Raw genomic sequence first — 8,451 nt, 5'->3', positions numbered from 1 at the left:
TAATTACTTGAGTGAATCCTTTTTTAAAAATAATTACTATTTTTAGCTATACTCTTTAATTATTACCATTTATAGCAATATAAATAATCTTATATATTATAAGATTTTTTTGTCGCTCGCTCTTTCTCTCTTTTCTCTGTCAACTTTTTTCTTTCTGTTGTTCTTCCCCTCATGCTTTCTATTTATTATTTTTTCTCTGGTTTGCTTTCTTTTTTGCTGTGCACTCCCTCTCTTTCTGTTTTTTTTTCGTTTAGTGTCTCTCTTTAATTTTTTTCGTAGAATAGTGAATAATTCGTAGAATGAATAAAATTTTTATCGGTAATTAATTAATTAAACAAATAAGTTAATTGTAACAAATGAAGACACATAATAAATTGAAAATGAATTAAACTTGAATTAAAAATGTATCACACACATATTAAAGTTGAATTAAAAATGTATCACACAATAATCTATAGAGTAAATTAAACTTGTATTGATAATGAATTAAACAAGTAATCCAATAGTAATAAATAAATCAAAACATTGAAAAATAAATTAAATTGTTTTAAAATTGTATTACACAATATTAAAGTTGAATTAGAAGAGAATTTAGAATGGATAAAAAACGTAAACTAACAAAAGACAAGACAATGATCTATAAATTGAATTAGACTCATATTATCCATGAATAAAACTTATATCATATGCATCTTATAGATTATCTTTGCTTTTATCACTACGATAACCAATTAATTAGACAAGCAATCTAATTGTAACAAATTAAGAAACATAATAAATTGTGAAATGAATTAAACTTGAATAAAAAAAATGTTAAAGTTGAATGAAAAACAAATTAAACATGAATGATAAATGTAGCAAATGAAAGAGCATAATGTGATTTGTAAATTGAATAAAATTTGTATCAATAATGAATTAAAGACGTAATTCAATCATAACAAATCAACCAATAAAATGCAAAATGAATTAACTTGTATTAAAAGTCCATACACAAATATTAAATTAAAGTTGAATTAAGCTTAGATAAAAATTGTAACCAATGAAACAGAAGACAATGATTTATAGAGTGAATTAAACTGATATCAATAATGAATTAAGCAAATAATTTAATAATAACAAATAATAAACTACAAAATGAATTAAATTTGCATTAAAAGTGTATTACATAATATTAAAGTTGAATTAGAAGAGAAAAATAATAATAAATGAAAAACGTAACTGACGAAAGACAAGAGAATAATCTAAACTTAACCAAAATCAATTATAAACTTAACCAAACCCTCTTAAAATTTGGATATAAACTACAAACGACATTTCACTTATTTGTAGCAACAACCTATCCAAACTAATCACAAGTTCATAAAATTGAATCTTTATAATGACAATCAATGATGAACTATTGTTTTTATAATTTTAAAATTTTGAAATTCTTATTTGAGAACATCATATTGTACATTTTTCTGTTTTTTCTATTCCCTTTCTTGTCGTGTTTTTGAATATAAATAGTGAATAAGGGAAAAACTAATTTAAAAATAATTATTTAAATGAAAATTTAAAAAAAAAAAAGAGAGGAGGAAGAAAGATTGACACAGAAAGAAAAGAAAAGAGAAAGAGAAAAAGGGTAGAGAAAGAGCGAAAGTAAGATTAATTGCACAATTTTTCAATTCTTAAAAATAGCTATATTTATTAGAAATATTATATTGACATAAATGGTAAATATTTTTTTAATATGGTATATTTATGTGATTTGCCCAATATTCAGTGGCGTAGCTAGAAATTTCATGAAGGGCGTCCAAGAATTGCATGGGTAAAAAAAATTGATGATGGTGCACTAAAATNACCCATTTAATATTTTCAATTTTAAACTCAACCCGCCCATTTGACACCCCAAAATATCACCATGTGACATTTACTACTTCTATTAGACTATAGGAATATATCACATCATCACTTCACTATTTCAAGTAATTTGAACTTAAAAAAAATTAGGTCGAGATTATGAATACAAGTACTAACTATTATGTTATTTAATTAGCTAACATGGCCATTGTTTGAATTAATTATCACTATCAACCTCCTTTTAGCTATAATTAAATGGCATCACTCCTCTCTTCCTCTCTCTCGCTTCTCTCCTTTGTTATACATATACAAATATAAAATTATACATATACAAATATATGATAAATATAGAAATACTATTCCCCTCTCTCCCCCGCTCTCCGAATCTTGCTCGCTTCTCTCCTCCCTCTTCAAAACTGGCTCTGTCACGACCCAAAAATGAACGTGATGACATTCATCTTATCCCACCTAGACAACTCAACCTAAAACTCAACCACTACAATAAATGCGGAAATTTTATAATAAACTCAAAAATACCTCCAAAATCTGGTTATCACATGTACAAGTCTCTAAAGTATTACAATTGAATCAAAAGAAAATATAAGTCTCATATGACATTGTTTCTAGAGTAGAACAAGATCATAAACAAGAGTAAGAAGGTCTGCTGAGATGACAAACAACTGCCTTACAAATCTCCAAGAAGGCTCGGAAATGAAGAGAATATAAGGTATCACGAAGATCCGGGCTCATAATCTACAAAATATTGTAAAAGTAAGGGGTGAGCACCAAGCCACACCGTACTCAACAAGCAAACCTCTAAACACAAGTTAAGGGAACTGAATCCGGGTACTCCTACCACCCCAACCAAACCTCCACAACTACAACTTGCATACAACCAACCCAACCTAATAGTTCACAGTTTACACAACACACAGCTCAACAAATACACTCTAACAATTACATATCCTCAATAACAAGCTTCTTATTCATAAATCACAACTTCCATAAAAAGGCACACTCAAAATCAGCAACACAAGATCAAGTTCATTAATGATAAAAGTGTGCAATGTGATGAAATGCAATGTCAAGTATAATGATGCATGTTTGACCTGGTGATACACACCCGCTGTCTCTCCGTCCGGGATCCATGGGGGACATATATATCCATGCATCCATCGTTGTGTGTGATACAATCCTCGATAATAGTAACCATCGCGCACAATACGTCCCTCCATATATAGTATCCAGAGCAGCGTGCGATACGTCCCTAAAAATATAATATCCATCGTGGCGCGCGATACGTCCCTTGAAATGGTACATCCTCTTTAATTTTTTATTCTTTCTCAATGCACATAACACTTGTCACAAAATAATGCAAATGACATGTTCACACAAATAATAAGGAGATGACTATTTTCATAACAAAGCACAATTCACAACAATAAAACCGTGATACAACATCAACAAATAAGCAATAAGCTTTCAAATCATTCTCAAACACCATACACCAACAATTTATCACATTACTTTCTTTTTATTACTCCTTTGTATCATTAGAATTAATCAATGTGGACAAATCAATCCTTCACCAATTTCCATAACTCTCAAACATATACCACAAGAAAATACACGAATTTCATACACTTAATAAAGATTTAGAAATCCACTTGCCTCAAATTGTTGAACAATCACTCCGGGACATGAGTCTTGCCCTTTTGATGGGCTCCCAAATAAATGCAATCTATTCAGATATATAATCACAATAAGATTTCAGAACTAGCAGCACACCATATGTCTAACTTAGATACAAAATTCACCCAAACCGATAATCAAGTTCCTAAATTTTGATATCAATAATACATCAATTCTTTCAATTTTCTTCATAATTCAAGTCTAAAATTAAGTTTCAATTTCCAATATATCATCAATAATTTAATATTTAATTATTTATCTTAGTATTTCTAACATAAATCATAATGTAATACTTATAATAAGAAGAATAAGCCAACTTACGAACCATTCATATACTACCAAAATTTCATAAATAAATCCCTTCTATCAAATCCTAATTCTGAAACCTCACCCACTCATTCATTACCTACTAACTGACCATTACAACAATCATACATTACATAATATTATTTTAAAAAAAAACCACATAAAGCAATAATTAATCTTAATTCAATCTAATACATCTCTGCTAATAATGTACATTACTAATTGGTTGCCATCATTACTAACATAAATAAAAAGAAATTCCAATGAAAAAAATTACCTGAACGAACTTTTACGCTGGCCGTCGTAACTCTGCGCGTAGGTAAGCTCTTATTTTTTCTTTCTTTTTTTTCTAAATTAATCATGTACTAAAAGTGATAAATCCCCAATTTATTTTAATCAATAATGGGTCAAAAGATATGGGGTTTTAACTAATTTATGGATTTATTTCATTAGTCACAAACTAAATTAATTATTTAAAATAAATATATCTGTCAATTAAATAATTGAGGCTAACGAATAGCTCTAAACCTTCCGAACCAACTTTACCAACTGATCAAAATTAACTCAGGTAAGGATAAAAATGGTAATTTAATAAAATTTCCAAAAATGACCTTCCGGGTCATTACAGGCTCGCCAGATCTACAAATGCATATCTATTCCAGTTACATATATACAATTATCTAAAAGATATACATATAGAATTCGACATATATACAAATACAATTCGCCCCTCTCCATTTTATGCCCGCTCTCGTTAGCCTCTCTCCTCCCTCTCCCATCTCGTCCATCTCTCACCTCCCTCTAACATGTAGCTACAAATTGTAATTAACAAACTATAACTATGGAGCCTAATTAAGTCATTTTTAGTGCATGTTTGCAAAACTTTCCCTTTTAAAATTGTATTTTTTTTCATGAAAATAATAATTTAGCAATTTATAAAAAAACTATTTAAACTTGTTCAATTCTTATACAATCTTATCAGATGAGCAAATTATTATTAAATTTTGAACGAGCAAGGTATTAGAATATCCTAAATGTAGGATTAATAATTATATATTTTTCAAATTTATTATGTCGAGGATTTATTAAAAATAATTTTTCTATGTTAAAAAGGTAAGATAAAATTGGTACACACCATGTTTTTCAGACTTCACTTATCAATTTTATGAGGTATATATATTTATTATACTGTATGTTCTTTGCATGTTCCTTTTCTAAATAAATGACATGTTAAGACTCTAGTGTATCATCTGAAAAATGAATGATTAATAAGTCATATTAGTATTTCTCTATGTCACATAAATGTGCCTTTCACTCAATTTCCACTGATATTTATACTCACCACCATTATTTGAACGGATATATTTTAGTTTCTTCCCTGTCTGTCTTTCAACCAAAGCCTGAAAATTCTTGAACACATCAAGAACTTGATCCTTGCACTTCAAAGAGAATACTCAGAGTTTGCGCGAATGATCATCAATAATAGTCACAAAATAGAGTGCACCACCATGAGACTTTACCTTAAAAGGACCACACAAATCAGAATGTACCAACCCCAGCAAATCAAGCTTTCTTGAAGGTGAATAACTTTGAAAAGAAACTCTTTTTTGTTTACCGGCTAAACAGTGAACACATTGGTTCAACTTTCCTGCTTCACTCTGGAAAGCAAATTTTTTTTAGCCAAATTGTTCATCCCCTTCTCGCTCATATGACTCAGTCTTCTATGCCATAATAATGATGAAGTATCATTCTTCACTAATTTTACTAAGCCTCTTAGAATAGAGCCTGAAAATATACAAGTTAAAAAACTTGTCACCACGCGCTACCACCATCGAACCTCTTGTAAGCTTCTACTGGCCAGCACCAAGGGTATTAACATAACCTTCATTATCAAGGTATCCACCAGAAATCAAATTCAAGCGAACATCTGAAGCATGCTTGACATTATTGAGAACTACTTTGGAGTCATTAGTACTTTCCAAACAAACAGTCTCAATATCAAGAACCACAATCTCATGATTATTGCTCATTTTCAACATTCCAAAATTACCTGGAGTATAAAAAGAAAATAATTCCTTCTTGGGCGTGACATGAGAAGTAGCACCAGAATCCACAAATCAGCTAAACTCATCAGGAACAAGATTAACGTCATTTTTATCACAAGAAACAACAAGATCATGGTTAGCAACAACCGCAACACAATTTTCATTATAGTCTCTTTCTTTTGTTGTTTCATATTTCTCTTGTACTTGAAACAAAATTTCTTGATATGTTCATTCTTGTGGCAATCGTCACATGTACATTCTTGAATCTAGACTTTGACTTTCCTCTACTTTTATTTCTGTCATTCTGACCTCTAAACTTGCTTCTCCCCCTGTCTTCAGTAACCAAAACGTCGGAGTGTGAAGTAGAAGATGATGAGCCTGGAGATCTTCTTCTCATCTCTTCATTCAAAACACCACTTTTAGCATGTTATATGGTCACAACACCACTAGGAGAAGAATTAGTCAAAGTAACTCAAAGAGTTTCGAAAGAGTTTGACAGAGTATTAAGAAGTCATAGTCCTTGAATTTCTTTATCAAATTTTACACCCATTCCAGACAGCTGGTCAAGAACACCTTGAAAATCATTAATATGATCAGAAATAGGGTTGCCCTCTTTATACACGATATTCATCAATTGTTTCAAAAGAAACAATTTATTGTTCCAGTCTTCGAAGCATACAGTGTCTCAAGCTTGCCCACAAAATTCTGGCATGTGTCTCATTCACAATGTGATTTCTAACATTATCTTCAACCCATTTTCTGATCTAGCCACAAACATGTAAATGCTCAAATTTCCAATCCTCATCATTCATAGATTCGAGTTTATTAGAAGCAAAACAGGTAGATGCATTTTCTTGACAAATAGAAGATCTTTCATCATGCCTTTCCTAGTATGATAATTACTACAATTCAAACAAACCAGCTTGCTCATATTTGACTCCATCATTCAAATAGATAGTCATTCAAACAGATATCAACAACAACTCAATGCTCTGATACCATTTGTTGGGAAAAGCAAGCACAAAATAAATATGTGCACGACAAAGGCGATAGCGGAAGAAACCCAAGTCAAAACTTTTTCTTCTACTTGAACCAAGAGAAGACAAAATAATGCAAGAATAAAATAGTTTGGGCAGCAAACTAATCAACCAAGCAAGAAAAATAAATCAACACAAGAGACGCCAAATTTAACGTGGAAAACTTCTTCGGTGTGAAGAGTAAAAACCACAATATCAAAGCTCCACTATATTAAACAAGAGTTACAAAAGTTTTCTTCAAAATGGTCACCAACAGAGTGCCAAACAGTGAACAATACAACTACAAGATAGCACCAAAAAACTAGAGAAATAAGATGAGCTAAAATACCCAAACCGCAAGCTACTGTTCACGAGCTAAAATCGGATCTACAGGACCCCAAGTCACCCTCTCTTAGTTCCCAATCAAAAGATTAAACTGAAAGAAACACGCTATCCAAAATCAGCTCAATCGGACAAGAAACGAAGCGAGAATCGCGATTTGAAAATGATTGATATGGCTTGTGTGAAAATCTGCACTTTCTCACTTTTCTCTCTATATAACTGCTCTCAAACTCTTGTGATTCTCTTCAAAATAAGACCTAGGCAAAAGTGAACTTGTCAAATTTGAGCTAATTTTATCTACAAAGGAAAGGATGGAAGACCCAAAACCTTGGACATTTATTCATCCACATAAGAAGGAAAAAAGGCCTAAACCCAACACTTCCCTGCATATGAAACAGGATAAATTTTTTAAAGAACAAAGTAATAACAGAGCAAAACGTAGTAATAACAAGGCATGAATTGTCTGAGCTATCAAAATTCTTCGGATACTCTAAAATTCACATTAAGCATTAATAAATCATATGTCACTATATGTTTAATTTAATTCGGATTAAAAAATGAACATATGTACATGCATGGAGTTGAAAATTCTTATAGACTGAGAGGATTCGGAGCCACGAAACAGAAAATTGAGTCTCTACAGAAGGCTTATACAAATCAAGATTGTTAGTATGAATCACCTTTTTCCCGGTATCTCGAGTGTGATACTATTTCTTAACCTCAGTATCTTGCTCGAAAAACTATTGTATTCCTTGCAAAATTTTGTTCGAGACAGATTTAACTTTTCTATTTTGTGGTCAAAATTACAAGTATCCAGGAGTCTTAAGTTAGTAGCTCCTTGACCTTAATTGGCTCCGTCTTTGTAATACAAGTATAATGATTTGGTTTGAAATAGGCGGGTAAATGTAGCCATAAGTTTAAGTTTTGTGATACTTAGTGACCACAAATGTTTTCTGATAACAACAAATTTAAATTTTATATGTAGTGCATTATAAATAGTGGTAAAATAAAATAAATAGTTAAAAATCTTTAAAAATTTAATATATATTTTATATGACTTTCTATATAAAAAATGTAACTTTTAGATAAAATAATGTTCAACTGACCACCCTTATAGTAATGTGACTAGTCACAAAATATTATACCAATTATAGCCCTCTCTCCTCCCTCTCTCATCTCGTCCGCCTCTCTCCTCCCTCCAACATGTAGCT

General features: G+C 30.9%; 1 long non-coding RNA gene across 1 annotated transcript; it reads right to left on the bottom strand.

The window, feature by feature from the left end:
- Window positions 1-6,383: 6,383 nt before the first annotated feature.
- Window positions 6,384-8,161, bottom strand: LOC114073996. Its single transcript, XR_003574525.1, has 2 exons — window positions 7,921-8,161; window positions 6,384-7,623 (listed from the first exon to the last, which is right to left on the bottom strand). It is a non-coding gene; the product is annotated as an uncharacterized LOC114073996 (long non-coding RNA).
- Between the last annotated feature and the right edge of the window lie 290 nt (window positions 8,162-8,451).

Source organism: Solanum pennellii, chromosome 9 (genome assembly GCF_001406875.1).
Source record: "Solanum pennellii chromosome 9, SPENNV200".
Classification (NCBI taxonomy): Eukaryota; Viridiplantae; Streptophyta; class Magnoliopsida; order Solanales; family Solanaceae; genus Solanum; species Solanum pennellii.
Note: the sequence above shows the minus strand (reverse complement) of the source record. Positions and strands in the feature narration are given on the sequence as shown.